The sequence below is a fragment of the Crocuta crocuta genome, unplaced genomic scaffold (genome assembly GCF_008692635.1).
Source record: "Crocuta crocuta isolate KB4526 unplaced genomic scaffold, BGI_CrCroc_1.0 scaffold4, whole genome shotgun sequence".
In the NCBI taxonomy this organism is placed as follows: Eukaryota; Metazoa; Chordata; class Mammalia; order Carnivora; family Hyaenidae; genus Crocuta; species Crocuta crocuta.
This window is the reverse complement of record NW_027529996.1, coordinates 1,934,503-1,951,190: the sequence shown is the minus strand read 5'-3', so window position 1 is coordinate 1,951,190 and position 16,688 is coordinate 1,934,503. Positions and strand designations below refer to the sequence as shown.

The following is a 16,688-nucleotide window of genomic DNA, read 5'->3' as shown; positions in this document are numbered from 1 at the left end:
AACAAAGGTATGAGGGTTTAGTCAGTCAGTTACGGAGTAGTGGTTTTCCAAGTGTGGTCCCCAGATCAGCAGCTTCAGCATTATCTGTAAGCTGATCAGGAAATGCCAGTTCTCGGGCCCCAACCCACACCTGCTGAATCAGACACTCTGGGAGTGCCGCCCAGCAATCTATATTTTAATCGACCTTCAGGGTGATTCTGATGCCCACTGAACCCCAATACAGAAGCCACTGGCCACATCTGGCTACGGAAGACTCAAAGGGTAGCTAGTCTGAATTGAAATATGCTGTAACTGTGAGTCACACACCAGATTTAAACACTTGAAAGAAGAATGTAAAAATACCTTATTAATATTTTTTATACTGAATGCACATTAAAATGCTATTTGGGATATATTGGGCTGGACTAACTATACTGCTAACATTAGTTTCACTTGTTTTATTTTCTTATTTCAATGTAGCTCGAATCTTTAAAATTATACACGTGCTTAACATTACAATTACACTGGGCAGTGTTGCAGTAAACTGAGCACTGCTCTGTAAAGCAGTTGTTCTCGACTGGGACAATTTTACCACCCAGGGAACAACTGACAGTATCTGGAAATATTTTTGGTTGTCATAACTGGGAGCAGGGGTTCTATGGAAATCTAGTAAATAAAGACTAGGGATGCTGATAAATAGTCTACAATGCACAGAACAGCCCCCACAATAAAGAAGTATCCAGTTCAAAATGTCAGTAGTGCTGAGGCTTGAGGAATCCATTCTACCAGTGAGTCCACACATTAGAATCACTCAGTGGTTCTAATACAGACACCTTTGCCCCCGGTCTCTCCCGAGACCAATTAAATTAGAGTACCTGGTACAGGGGCCATGGCATTGGTTGTCTGTCTCATTTTGTGATTTTACATTCCCCAGGGATCCTACCGTATAGCCAGGGTTGAGAACATCTTTTTCCGGGGTGTCACTCTTTATAAACACTCCAGGGCTTACGTACCACCCCTCAGCCCCACCTGACCATTTACATTTTTATCAAGTTTCCAGGGGATGCTGAAGCTGCTGGTCTAATGTGTGTGGAGCGTTTACATACTGTTCAACAGAGCACCAGGCATTTCTACTCTCCAGATGGCCCAGCACCCACAGAAGGCAGAGACACTCCCAGGCTCGGGCGATAGCTTCCTCTGGAGAAAAGGACAATCCCACTATCGAAGATGGTGGAATCTGACTGGAAACTGAGACTCTACCAAAGTGACTTCCTCATTTTGCTGAGGCAGATACAACTGGCACATGGAAGGCCAGGGCATCACAGAGGCCAAGTACTCACTTAGATCCCTGCTGGCCTACACCACAAGCATGCAACAGTATTTCCAGTTGCAGGTCATCTTAGTGAAACATTTTTCACTTGACTACTCAGTTCCTGCCAATACACAAGTTAAATAAATCACTTTAAAAATAAGTTCTTACAGGTTATAAAATTGCACAGATTAAAATAACTTCTCCCTAAAACTAATTCTCAAGAAAGCAGGAGCCAAGGAAAACTAGAGCTTTAAACAATAGCTCTCTACTCCATAATTAACTTTTGAAAGTTATACATAAAAATCTAAAATAGGTGTCTCCATACAGACACCCAGATAGACAAACAGGTAGATACGCGTGCACGCGTGCGCACGTGCACACACACACACACACACACACACACACACACATCATCTTGTTGAGCACACAGCCCACCTGCTCTGCTCCAGCCACACTGGTCCGGCCACCGGCCTGCTCCTCCCATGTGCCAGGCAGCCTTAGAACCTTTGCACTAACATCTTTTCCTCAACATAATCTGAATAGATAACTTCCAACCTCCTTCTGGTCTTTCCTCAAACATCATCTTCCCTCTTCCATCTGGACCTCTGTTTCTCAAACCCTTTTTCTCTGTTATACTGTTCTTCCCACATTACTTATTACATTTTATCAGTACTACACGATTTATTTATTCTGTTTCTTCTTTAGTGTCTCTCTTGTGCTGGACTCAGCTCCACAAGAGTAGAAATCTTTATTTTGTTCACTGACATGCCTCTAACCCCTAAAGTGATGCCTGACACACAGGAGAGGTATGCAGTAAATATCTGCTGACTGAACAGGTGTTTTTAAAATCCAAAAACTCACAACTTTACTGCTTTTATTAAATTATTTCCAACTCTTTTTGAGGGGGGTTGTATCTTTGCTGTACCTCCAGCAAAGAATTAGAAAGCTTATTTGACAAGCCATCATCAATTTAACTGAGAATTTTTTTTTTAATTTTTTTTAATGTTTTATTTATTTCTAGGAGAGAGAGAGACAGCATGAGCAGGGGAGGGTCTGAGAGAGAGAGGGAGTCACAGACTGAAACAGGCTCCAGGCTCTGAGCTGGTAGTCAGCACAGAGCCCGACGCGGGGCTCGAACCCACAAACCGTGAGATCATGACCTAAGCGAAAGTCGGACGCTTAACCGACTAAGCCACCCAGGCGCCCCTAAACTGAGAATTTAAGCACCTTCTGAAACTGAAACACTGTCACTGTGACAGCACCATGGTGAATGACAGGAAATGATCATCATCAAGGTCAAAAAGATCCACAGAGGCCAGACTGTTAAGGGTCTTATGAGTCAGGGTATGGAATTTGAATTATATTTTCAGGTGATCTGGAAGCCTTCAGAGGGGTGAGGCAGTAGGTTAGGCAAAGACTGTGAGCATCACAACATGTGCCAGACGAGACCCACTGGACTGCTTTGAGAGTGGCGCTGTCCATAGTTTTATTCAATCATCTATCTGATCATCTGATGATGCATAGTTTAGCAGGCTTGGCTATGCAGGGTAGCACTGGATTTGCTAGGAATGCACAGTCAATCCATCCTTGGAGTACTCTATTTAACCTCTAGATCTCGCTACTCAAAGTGTGGTCTGTGAACCACACCAACACCATCACCAGGAAGATGAGGAGAAACACAGAATCCTGGAACCCACTCTCACTTACAGAGCTGAAATCTGCATTTTAATAAGATGCCCAGGTAACTCGGCTGCACCTGAATGTTGAAGCAGCACTGTCCCAGGGAATAGAAGATTGGCTGATTGCTTTACTTTTAGCTCTGTGGGGACTGGAGGTAATGAGAGAACTGTCTCCCCATTTTCTAGGTTATGTATTCACTGGCTGCCCATAGCAGTGACTTATATCCTTGAATAAAGTGCCCAAAGAGACAACAAAATCTCTTTGCCTGACACTGAAGCAGATGTGTTAGAAAGTTCTCCAAGTTCATGGTTTCTTCATGCGTCATCATTTTTTCCAAACTGTTTTTGCAGAAATTTTCTCTTCACCTTATTAACACTTCGAAGGGTGGTCAGGAGACTCCTGGTGATCTCCAAGGCACTTTTGAGGGGTTACAAAGTCAAAACTATTTTTACGCTATGACACTGTGTCCTTTTTTCATGCTCATTCACCCATGAGTACACAAAATGCAAAAAGCCACACTGCAGCTAACTCTTCAGAAACTATCACTTTGAATGTATTGTCAGGAAAGAATATTCAGTTACCTAAAAAGGCCATCTGTGGGAGGCTGGATTTTCTTCGTATGTTTCTTTGCAAAAATGTAAAATACTGCCATTATTCTCATTATTTGGGGGGATTTTGGAAACGGTAATTTTCACGAAAATATATTATTTGTGTTAACATGCCACAGGTTTATTACTTTAAACAAATTAAATAAATATTTCTCAAATTTCTCTTCTAATTCCTAATACAGCATATATTACATGTACAGCTCACGTGAACAACAGCTCTTTGAGTCCTCCACAATTTTTAAGAGTACAAAAGTGTCTGGAGATCAGAAGGTTTGAGAACACCTGTTACAGCCAAGTAAAATGAAGGCTGAAAAGCATCTTGTGAGAAACAAAGCTCCTCAAGTAGACGGTTGGGTAAGCAGGATGAAGCACACTGATAAGAAAGAAGTCATCCTGCCTCTAAAATAAACAGAACCATGAGCGAGAATGGAAGTGTCCACATTAGGTTTTCAGTGTTCTCTTTATTGTGGCTATTTACACTGTCATAAATATCTGACGTGCTAAACCCAGCACGTTCCTCACTCAGGACCCTGCTGTTCTCTCCGCCCAAGAATGCTCTTCTACCAGCTGTGCATGCAACTCAATTCTTCACCTCTCTCAAGTCCTTTATCAAAAGTCCCTATCCCAACAATGCCCACCCTGACCACCCAGTTCAAAATTGCAACCCTCCGCACCCTATTCGCACACATTCCCAGTTCTCTTCACCCAGCTTGGCCTTGTTTTCCATAGCACTTACCACCTGCTAACACACCAGGTAGTTATGTGTTAATTATGTCTACTGATACTATTCGCCCTTGCTAGGATGTAAGCTGCACTGAAGGAAGGCTTTTTCTCTGTTTTGTAATCTATCTCAATTATCTGTTCTAGAGAACTGCCCAGTACACAATGCCTTACAGTTAAGTATTGGTTAAATGAAGGAGAGTGAGTTTGGCAGATAGAGGCAATAGACCCTTGCAGATCAAGATGGGCTGTTAGACTTAAGCAAAACCTGGATTTGAACCTTGTTTGGACAATTACCAGGCTCATGCTCTTTGGCAAGTTACTGAATTTCCTAATCCTCAATTTTCTCTCATGTAAAATCTACCTCCCAGGAATGTGGTGAAAATAAGATGATATCTGAAAACTGCACAAATCACCTGGAACTCAGTAAGTGATCATTATTCACACTACCACAGACATCACATCTTTATTAGTTATTTTATCTTTTATGCTCCCAGAAGGCAGTGTCCAGGGTTTCCTGATTGGATTAAAGGCAATGGACAGCCTCAGGTTCACCTTTGCTACTTAAAGAGTAGCTCCATGTTCCATTGCTCAAGAAGATAATATCTTTCCAGACTCAGGGATATAAATAAAATAGCTTTAATGCATAGCATGTCTATGCTGGATGCATTATGAAAGGTCATTTAATTCAACCTTTATGTTATCTTAACAGGTTAGTAAATGGAGGCCTGAGGTGAAAAGGTTTTCTAAAAATCACATAGATGGTTGGCATAGAGCAGAACCTAACACCCAGGTTTCTGGAGGCCCAGGACAATGTTCTTTCCACTACAATCAGCATGGAAAGTGTTTACTGGAACCCTTAAAAAGTCCCAAACTGTTTCATCTTACACAAGATTAGCATAGAGCAGAAGATAATTGAGAGCATGTCTGGAATGGATACAAGATGCCTCTGTATCACTCAGTGTCATCTTGATAACTCATAATTAATGGTTTACATAAAAATAAACACTGGACAAATAAATCTTACTTATATACTGAAAGAACACTAAGTTCTGACATACAACTATCCAGAAGAGTCTGATCAAGGAAAGATAATTTAGTCAAGTAATTGCCGCAGTTTTTTTTTCAACTTTAGATCTCTTAGACTGCATCTATAAACTGTACATTTGGTCAACTACTCATTAACCAATGTCATCAACTATTGTTAGCTTTTACCCTGAATATTGTTCAAAAGTGTCAGAAATAGTAAAATCCATGGGGTTTAGTATTACTGTTGTTAGTAGTGCCTCCTAAATACATATTCAAAACTGGCCCACATGCTTTTAGGTAGGCACTGATAAAGCTGGCTCTTCCACTTGTACAGACAAATGATCAAATGATACGCAAAAGGAAGTTGTGTGAAAATTTAAATACGCAAGATGTGACAGTCTGGTTTCTGAGCAAGCCTCAAAAAAAAATTACTAAAAATAGACCAAGGAAGCAAACAAAAGGATTGTTATGGAAACATATTTGAATCACTGACTGCAAATGAAAGATTCCTCCTATTTGGCAAACATTACCAGTCAGACACTACTACACAATACAGGCCTGTGCAAATCAACATCATAAAACAATAGTATATGGAATGTAGAACCATGGTAGACTTCCAAGACAGTGCAAAACACTGAATAATAGGAAATCTTCCACTTGTAGTTGATTATGAAGTTCCTTATCTGAAGAATCTAATCTTTAATCCATCTTAAATTCTATTTAACATATTATTTTAAAATTTTTAGCATTTATTTATTTTTGAGAGACAGAGCATTAGCAGGGGAGGGGCAGAGAGAGAGGGAGACTCAGAATCTGAAGCAGGCTTCAGGATCTGAGCTGTTTGTCAGCACAGAGCCCGACGTGGGGCTTGAACCCATGAACCGTAAGATCATGACCTGAACTGAAGTCGGATGCTCAACCAACTGGCCACCCAGGCACCCCTTAACAAATCTTTATTAAGCACCTGCCAAGTTTGAAGCACCTGGAATTCAAAGTTGAATGAAATTTTTAATATATTACCCAGCTTAGAATCTAAGAAAGTCCAGACCAACTCTGTTTTGAAAACAATAAGTAGATAAGGAAATGAGAATAAAAACACCCATGTTTAGCTGGGGTAAAGTCACACAGCCCTAACCACTGGGTAAAAGCTAAATATATAATTATGCAGAGCTGATTTCAGGAGACAAACAAACAGGAAATGTAAACATTGTCCTAACAGACTAATTCTAAGTTTCAGGGGTTGGATAGGAAATGCAAGCAATAATTTTATCATAGCTAAACAGGAAATAAATGATCAAGGAAAGGTAAACACCTCTCTAGAACCAATGATAAGTATACAGAATGTGAGGGGAAGAATAAACTGTGTCCTGAGTCTAAAGAATTTGGGGCATCCACTGAGGAAACCAGTCATTCTATCATCATAGTCATTCTCCTGCATGGGCATTAGGACATCTAAGTAATAAAGTATACTTGTCCCCACCCCATTTCTTCCTCCAACAGACCATACCCAGCCAGGGCCAACACAGCATACACAAGGATTAGGTGAGACTTGGCAAGATGCCAAGTAATATAAGCTAACAAAATGACTTGGGTCACTCTAGCCTTCCAAAAATCAAAAAAAATATATAAATAAAATAAACGTTGACTGTTTAGTTCTGGAAAAGTGAAGGAATGGGGAGTATCTGACAATGCAAATTTAATTTCCTTAGCTGAAAATAAAAGATCTGGAAGGGCTCTTCAGGTTTTAGAGCCCTGGACAACCTAAATAATTAACATTTCTTAAATAATCCCCCACAAAAACAAGTTAGATATACTCACATTTATTTGCTTGCATGTTTCCCCAGTTCTTCTCCCTAAGGAGACTGTGTATGTTGTGGTTAGGAGCATAAGCTCTAAAGGTAGCCTGGGTCAGGATCAGGCCCACCACTGTTGGCTACGTGATCTTAGAAGAGTTAATATTGTTAATCCTCCATTTCCTATCTGAAAAGAGGAAAGACAGCAGGATCCTACTACTAGAGATTGTTGTAGGACTTAAAAAAGGCTACCAAATGGTAAGATTTCAATAACTCTAGTCATGATTAGCATATGGTATTCACAGCAAAGGGGAATGCAGTGCCAGTGGCCATCACTGGCTTGAAGAGAAAGCAGTCAGCATAGTGTTTTCAATATTGTATTGTCCTTCCTACTACGCTCCTTCTTAAATGAATTCAAGTATTGATATGTATCTATATTTAGCTCATCTGTTCTAGATGGTCCCATAGTGGTCCTGTGGGGTCTCTCTGAACATCCCCTCTCACCTGTGGTGATACTCACATCTAGAAGGATTATGCCTCTATTTCCCTCATTAGGTTAGGCTCCAAGTAAGTTAGTTCCCATTCTAACACTTCTTTTGACATCCAAGAAAAGCAGATTCCACACTGAGCCCTGACCTCCAACATCATCCAGCAGGAAAATGGACAGGGGATGTCTTCAGGGCACTGCCTGCCTAAGGCAGCAAAGTGCAGAAAATTTTTCTGAGAATGGTTCCAAGAACAGTAAAGGCTTCTAGACCTATGGGGCCCAGCCGGCCATGGTTGACTCACTAGTGTGTGGACAATAAACTGTCCCTGACCACAAGGGAGAATCCCTAGCAGGGACTTTAATGATTCCTCAATGTATGCTAGGAATGCACATATTACATTAAATGTGTGATAATTAATTACATCTTCATATCATCAAGCCTAATAGAATGCTCAAAGTAAAAACAAACCTTTAAACAAAAAGTGCTTTCAGTAAGAAAAAACAATAACAGGAAGCAGAGTCATCTTTCCTGACCTCCTGGGTACCTTTTATCAGGATCTTTAATCTATACAGCTTAGAGCCCCAATACACCATGATCTTGAAACTTTGTACCAGGTTTGTTAAAGATCCCCAGGACTGTTACTGTAGTTTGAATTATTGGTACATAGAATACAGAAATTGAAGCCATCAAATCTCAAGTTTCTATAAACCAAGACTGTAGCATCATGAAAATACACAGTTTAAAAAAAAAAGAAAATATACAGTTTTGGTGGAGCTGATCCAATTGCTCTCTTCTCTGAGGCATTCTTTTTAGGCCCTCCTGTGCAGAAGGCTAAGGGATCATTTGATGGTCTATGAATCTACTCTGTTTCTTCCATAACTCACCTTCTCCACTGTTAGCTCCAGTAATGCTAGAAGTTATACAGCATATCATGCCCAAAAGAGAACTGACTTGAAGCAAACACTTTACAAATGGGGTCTTTTAAAAACCTGGCTCTCTTTTAGAAACTGCCACCATAAGAATCAAAATAAAACACATGGGGCATCTGGGTGGCTGAGTCGGTTAGGTATCTGACTTCCGCTCAGGTCATACTCTCACAGTTTGTAAGTTTGAGCCCCACGTCAGGCTCCACACTGATACCATGAAGCCTGCTTTGGATTCTCTCTCTCCCTCTCTCTCTGCCCCCACCCCCTGCTCATGCTCTCTCTCTCAAAAATAAACTTAAAAAAAAAAGAAAGAGAAAAAGGAAGTGATCACCTAAATACTATAAAATACACTCCAATATTAGCAGTGTGTCTGCTATTGTAACAAGAAAAATGTCCAGTGATGAGGCAAAAACTAACTGAAGCAACCAGGTCCCAAATGGAAACAGATGTATTCACCTTCAGCTATTTCTCCCTAAAAAGAAAAAAATACATATTCCAAAGAGTTATGTGCTCTTTCAGTAACAACACTATGCATCCAATTTCTCTGAAGGCTCTTGTTATATGCTAAGAAGAGAAGTATCTGCATTTTTTCTGTGGATAGATAACCAAAGCCAAGGAGAACATAGACCTACCTAGGTAAGACAGCCAGGTAATATGAAAAGCAAAGCTACTATCCAGGGCAGCTAGAAACACTCATGCTGAAAGAAGGCCATCTTGCTATTCCGGTGGTTCTTGAAACTTTCAGAGCATAAAAATCGCCTGGGAATACTGTGAAACTACATATTCCCAGAGCCCTACACCTTTGAGGATACTTAAGGAGTAAGGCCCAGGAATTTGTATTTATAACAAGTATTCCAGGAATATCATAGATATGTGATTAAAGGGTTGGAAATAGGGTCTGCAGGCAAGGGCCAAAGATGTGATTTATTTAGAAAAATTGAAACAGGATTTCATGTTATTCAAGCATTGTATACATAGATTATAGATATACATGTATAGATAAGGAACAACAAAACTAGAAAACTTCAAATTGCAACATAGACATATAGATAAGACAGGCTAACTGAACATTATGTTTACTTGGCTAATTATAGTCAAAAATGAAAGTTATAGACATTTCTTCTAGAAGGGTTGTAAGAATAAAGTCTCAGGATTTCTTTTAGAGACTTTTTAAGAACAGGACTTTGTAAAAACAGGGAAGACAAACAGACTGCCTGGAAAGATTTATCATCTGATCCCATGTGATTTCATGAGAGGAAAGGGCATCTTCTCCAAGGACTCTTGATGTTACTGTAGAACTGCTGTCACATATTGGCCACATGACCCCAACACTGCCTCCATCTATTTGTCCTGCTTTTGCCAATCATTGTTTATGCCTCCACACAGGTAAACAAGATATGAAAGAATTAATGCCAAATTAGGTTTGAAGAAACTGGATTTTTCCAGTTTTGTTTAACTAGATACTATGGCGGGAGGTGGGGGGAGATGGCTCTGAAGGACACTCCTGCTGTTCTTAAACTCAGCATAAGAGAAGGTATGAATCCCCTATCTCTTCTTCCAGGAAACAAATGCAACCCAAGCATGTGAAAGGAGGAGGAGGAGGAGGAAGAGGAGGATAAGGAAAAGAGAATGGCTAGGAGAAGAAGGGGGAGAAGATGAAAAGGAGGATAGGGAGAGAGGAAGAAGACCTTCTGTGTGAGTGAACCACATTTTCACATATAATTGCCATGACTACTGTGCAAGAATGAACAAAAGCTTTGAGAGGGGAACATGAAAATATATTCACTTTCTGCTGATTGTCATGTAGAACATGTAAAAATTACATTAGTTCCCAACATGTTTTATTAGTACAGGGTTTCTCAACCTTGGCACTACTGACCTTTTTGAGTCAGATAATTCTTTGTCTGTGCACTGTAGGATATTTAGTAGCATCCCTAAGTTCTACCCACTTGACGCCAGAAGCACTCCCCATCCCTAGCTGTGAGAATCAAAATATCTCCAGATATTGTCCCTGGAGAGATAAAATCATCCATGGTAAGGCACCACAGCACTAGAGCAATAATCCATCATGGTAACCTCAACCTGCTTCCAACTGCTGAACATAATTATAGTGCAACATAAACTAGAATGTACCTATTCCTAGAATGCCCTAATTAGCAGCATTTCTCTTTCTCTGCCCTGTTGTTTAGACATAGCAATACATGGAAAAGATGGGCAAGATATCAGCAGGACTCATGAGTAGGGCACACATGACCAGGAGAAAACCACTGCAGAGCATAACCCACTATAGGAACTACAAAGGGAGAAAAAAACGGATACAGCCAGGGTGTTCCCAGGTACTCACAGCTTCCACAACTGAAAACAGCCACAGAAGGAGAGCAGAGTCATGGCTCTGCCACTATCTGACCCATATTTGGACTGATCCCCTTCTGCACCGAGGCCTGAATGTACATAAAAGTGATGTAAAGTAATGTTTGTTTTGGTTGTCGCTTTGGTGACCTGGTGTTTTCAAGTCACAGACTTCGGAATCATACTAACAGCGTTCAGACCCTAGTTCTGCCCCCTACTATCTGGCAATCTTCAACAAATTACTTTACCTCTTCAAGTCCCAGTTCCCTCATCTATAAAATGGGAGTAATAAAATCAACTCCACAAGGTGTGGTAAGGATGAAATGAATTAATGTATGTAAACAAAGGTCCAACATAAGCACTCAGTGAATTCTAACTTTTTTTGTAGTCACTTTTGTTGTTGCTTTTTCTCTTATTGAAATCACTGACGACATCATCATCATCATCATCATCACCACCACCACCATCAACACCATACCCTAAAGTTCTTAGACTCCAATGAGTTCAGGAAACCCAGGCCAACAACCACTGCTTGAGCCCACTCCACCTTTTCTCTTTGACATCTAAGAAATATCTATAATCTTCTACCTTAACCCCAATGAGTGAATTCATAGTAAAGTTGTATCATCTTTGTTGCTAACCCAACCACCATTGCCAATTTTATAAATATCCTTACAAGGGTGACTTCTATGTCTTAAATTGAAACCATAATCCTAACAATGAGAATTTAGATATTACAACAGATTGAAGCCAAAACTGGGGGGTTAGAAGGACCTGTGGATTGATCTTCTTTTGTAACAGCTTGGAAGAAGCCTCCCAAGAATAAGCAGAATCAGCTTTTTCAGTGTCTCCACCTTCAGTTAATGCTGGGAAAAGAAGGTGAAAGCTAGCACTGGAACAGAAAATGTGGCTAGTGACAACATGTGACTGTGAACTTTCAGTTTCAATATCCCTTTCATTCTTCACCCCTGACTACTTGCCAGAGAGACTATATACTTCTCACAGCCTTGAACAGCCATAGCCCTCTTCTCTCCCCAGAGAAATCTAAACCATGTGCCAAAGATCAAATCAAGAGTACTCCTCCATGAAACCTTCCCTGACGGCTCAAAGTTGGAGGCAATCACTCATACAACTGTAAAGCAGGAAGAAAGCTTCTCTAACTTTAGGGTTTGAATAAATCCTATGGTTTAAAGATATAATCAAAAAGCTTATGGTAGAAAAAGAACCAACTAATTCTAACTATCCACATTCTACTTGGAATTATGAATTGCTTTCCTCAGTGTTTCAGGTTTTTTATTTCATCTGCCCATATTTGTCTCGGGACCTGCTTCCCCAGGAACCCAAGCAAAGCTATTTCATAATATTTATGCTTGTGAGGGTGTAAGGAAATAATCAGACCCACACAATATGTGGTAGGAACATACTTTTTCACAGCCTTTGAAAGGTAATTGAACAGGCTGTCAACATTTTAAAAGCAGACCCTTTGAACCAGATATTCCTCTTCTCAGACTCTCTCCTATAGTAAAGCACACAGGAGCACAGAGATGATACAAATATGAGGTGTTGTCTGTAGAATAGTATATAATGGAGAAATATTGGAGATAGCTGTTAATATTTCTGTCAAAGTATCTGTCAATAGGATAATAATTAAGCTACAAAGTAAGCATTCCATAAAACACGATGAAGCTATTAAAAAAGCATGAGTTTGATCTATATTTACCAGTAAGGAAAGATGTTTATGATATACCAATGTGTCAAATTTAAAAGACATATTGTATTGTGCTCTATATCTATTATTTTTCTCTCTCTTTCTGGAAACACACACACACACACACACACACACACACACACGCCTCAAACTACTAGCATGAGTACCACTGGGGAGGGAGATGACTTAGGGGTAGAAGTGGTGGTCAAGGTGGTACAGAAAAGTCATGAAGGGAAGTGCCCCTGTATTTTTTTTTAATGAGTACATATTCCCTTTAAAATTAGAAAAGAAATGCCATGCATTTGCAAATGAACATCTGAAACATTCTTTATCATTTTAATTTTTCTTATACTCCATGATCAGACTCGGCAGCAGGACTCGGAATTTTAGCTGCATGTTCTCTTTCTATCTGACAAATACTAGCATAAAATGTGTGTTATAACCAAATTTAAGTACCTAAATGATCCAAAAAGTAATTAATAAGAAAATTATCTGTTGACACTATTGTCTTGTATGATTGCTTGCTGTTTTAAGACGAGAAAAGCCACATGGACAGAAAATATATTTCAAGCACTCATGGTTTTCACAAGCAAACTAAGGAAAATCTTAATTGTAAGAGCAAACAGGAAATTAAAATCAACTATAAATGTATACCTAAGCCAGATTTTTGTTTTGTTCTGTTTCTTTATTCAGGAAATTAAATGATGCTGAATGACAAAGATCTGCAGTCTCTCAAGTGTTTGTGAGGAAGATGATGGCAAAGATATTACTATGAGTGGGACTGAGTATTTTTTATTAATGCAGTGAAAAACTAACAGGAAGACCAAACTCACTGTGGCCCATGTTTTTTTTTTGTCTCTGGAATTTTGCTTTCCATAAAATTCTATGATTGTGGGTGGGTTTGGGAGATTATGTGCAAGCTAGTTACAGTGGATCCCATAATGCTATAAGAAAGACAGGGGGTAAGTGGTGAAAACTTGGGTGTGTGATTATGAGCAAACAATCCTAAGATTTAACCTTCTGTAAACTGGGAATAATTATATTAAATGGTAAGATTACTCTGAGGATTAAAGGAGAAAACATATACCAAAGCACTTGGTAAGACTACTTACATGTTGATTTTTGTCATTATTCCATTTGTATTTTCTTAAACTTTTATATTGGGATGCATTATAGCATGGTGACCAAAAGATGTAAAAGACTTAAGTAATACATCATTTCTGTAAAATTATTCCTAATCACCTACAGCATGATCAATGTGGCTGGCAGGTATCTATGGAAACTCAGGAGAAACAAATAAACTGGCATTGACACGCAGCAGCAAATAATGTCTATCAAATCTGCTTGGTTAATGATACGAAGTCCATTCTCATTCAGCTAATATTTTTTGAGTATTAACTATGCTTCATGCACTGTGTTAGAGTCTGTGGACAGACTGTATTGAGTAAAACAGGGCTCTTACCTAATAATTAGAATCTAGTGCAGATGAAAGACATTGGTAAAAAATTTGTAATTCTAAGTATGCAGTAGTTTGTTTAGGAGACAATGCCAGGAATCACTGTGAGGGAGTGGGGAAGTGAGACATGAAAAGAAGGAAACAAATAAAGAGAAAGACTATCTGGCTACCTTTATGGTAGAGTGGTCAACTATCCCAGGTTATGTGGAATTGAGAAGATTCCCTTGACACACGACTTTCCATACTAAAATTGGGACAGTCACCAAAAATCTGGAATGAGTTAATCACCTTATTCTATGGGAAAACTATGGTGAATCATTCTGGAGACGTTCAGAAAGGATGCATGGAACACAATTTAGAATTATCTCAAAGAGGGACACCTGAGTGGCTCAGTTGGTCAGGCATCTGACTCTTGATTTCAGTTCAGGTCACGATCCCAGGGTTGTAGGCTCAAGTTCTGCATCAGTCTTTGCACTGAGCATGGTGCCTGCTTGGGATTTTCTCTCTCTCCCTCTGCCCCTCTCCCCCTGCTTTCTCTCTCCCTCCCTCCCTCTCTCTCTTTCTCTCTCTAAGAAGAAAAGAAAAAAATTATCTCAAAGAAAAGCAAGGGAGTATATCTCCCTCAATGGTTTAACCCTCAATGTTTGAGGGAGAGTCACTTCAAAGCATTATCTTTCATGTACTCTCCATCTGTCCTGTGCATGCTCCTGTATCCAGAGAATGCTCTCCAACAAAGACACAAGAAATGATGGCATGTCTAAGAAGTGTCTGCAGGCAAAATCTGGGGTCAGCCAAAGAGATACGGTCCGGGCACAGACACCATCTGACACATGATGATTTTTCTTCAATCTCATAAGCAAAAGGATGATTTCAATGTTATTTTCATTTGGATTCTCTATTTAATGGAGAGTTTAGACTTAACTTCATATTTGCATTCCTTTTTGAACATTCAAAGACAGTTTTAGGGTAGGTTATTTTCTTGGCCTGGGATGACTGACCTCCATAATAAAAAACAATTAAAAATTTTCACCGAATTTACCCAGAAATATGTGCATATTTTGTGGTGGGAGTAGCAGGGGGAGCAACGTAAACTCTTTCATGTGAACTGAAGGTGAGACATGATCATTTGGTCATAGTGTTTCCAGTGCCATGATCCTTGTTCTACTTCCTTCTACCTTTAAAGCAGAATTGAGATCCTTGAGTTTTGTGTGTCACATTTTTTAGGTTCCTATTGAGTCTAATTATGATCATGATTCATATCTGTCTCTCCTCCAAGACTCTTCTCACAAACCCATTTCCTCTCTGGTATATTTTCAGATCACTCCTCACTCTCCATAAGCCTGTGAACTGTTGTGGGTGTGTGCTGCCTCATTTCACTTCTGCTATGACCATTGCTGTGCATTTCTCTTGTCTTCAAGTCTCATGCACTGCAGCCTATTTTGAATTGGATTCTAGCTCACTTGTGGGGGAATCAGGAATGTTTAATGAGAAGTCATTACTGAAATCTAACACCTTCAAATCTCTTGTGTCACTTAAAACCCAGGACGTTGCTTAGCTTAAAAGCTGGTGTCTGGGAACTCATTGTATCATAAGAACATGAGCTTTGCACATTCAGAAGATAACTGAATTATAAATTTAAATTTTAGATCCTATCACTTCATTGATTAAACTCTCAAACATTCCTGCAACTACCTAAGACCTATTGCTATTAATCTTACCTAGTTTTTTGCATTCCATTTCACCATGTTTCTCAGCATATATGTTACAGCCCTTTACCAAAGCCATCCTCTGATCATGATTATAAACTGACAGTACCTTAGAATGATGATCTTTTGATGATTTTATTACTGAGCAGAAAATAATCTATATAGTTCCTATCTCATAAACAAATTGCTTAGACTTTTCCAGCTAAACTGTTGCCTCAAAAACTGGTCCTTATTTCAAAAAGTGAGCCAGCCTTTATTTTACAAATATGGCAAAAGAGGTAACAAGACAGTAGTGACCTACCTGAGGTCACACAACTTGTGGTCAAGATTAGAAGTCCCTTCCTATGATGCTTGTCCTTCATCGACGTCATCCGTCTTCTTCTTGTTTCTCTGGAAAGAAAAGAACATCTCAGACAGCCGTCTTCCCATCCATCCACATGACTCAGACCTCAGTGCTCCACCCTTCAACCATTCCATTTCAGACATGGTAGGACTAGCTTCTTTGTAAAACCTTGGAGCACTGACCTCCACAGGCATGGCATGAATTCCAGCAGCACTTACAGCCTCTTCCAGACATTTGGTACTCATGGTATCCTATCTAGATATTTACATCTTCATAAATAATGTATCTGTCTGCCTAACTCAAAGTCAAGGTCCTTGAGGACACACTACAGATTTAGACAATTCTTGGCATTGTCTAAATGCCTGTCACTACGCGTATGGTAGATGTTTCACAAATATTAAAGAGGGTGCTAATGATAACAATTCCATATGTAATTACATGTGTAATGTGTATATATATGTATATACACACATATATATATGCATTATATATACACACACATATATATATACACACACATATAGTTTTAATTTTTTAATCTTTAGAATCAAAGTATATTTAGTACTGAAAAATACAGAAAGAGGCATCAGC

The 16,688-nt window shown here is 39.4% G+C and overlaps 1 long non-coding RNA gene across 1 annotated transcript in view; it reads right to left on the bottom strand.

Annotated features, from left to right (window-relative positions):
* LOC144231043 (uncharacterized) overlaps nucleotides 1-16,141 on the bottom strand; it is a 256,246-nt gene extending 240,105 nt beyond the window's left edge. The window contains exon 1 of the long non-coding RNA XR_013334966.1: nucleotides 16,056-16,141. This is a non-coding gene — a long non-coding RNA (uncharacterized LOC144231043). The remainder of the gene's footprint in view (nucleotides 1-16,055) is intronic.
* Nucleotides 16,142-16,688: the final 547 nt, after the last annotated feature.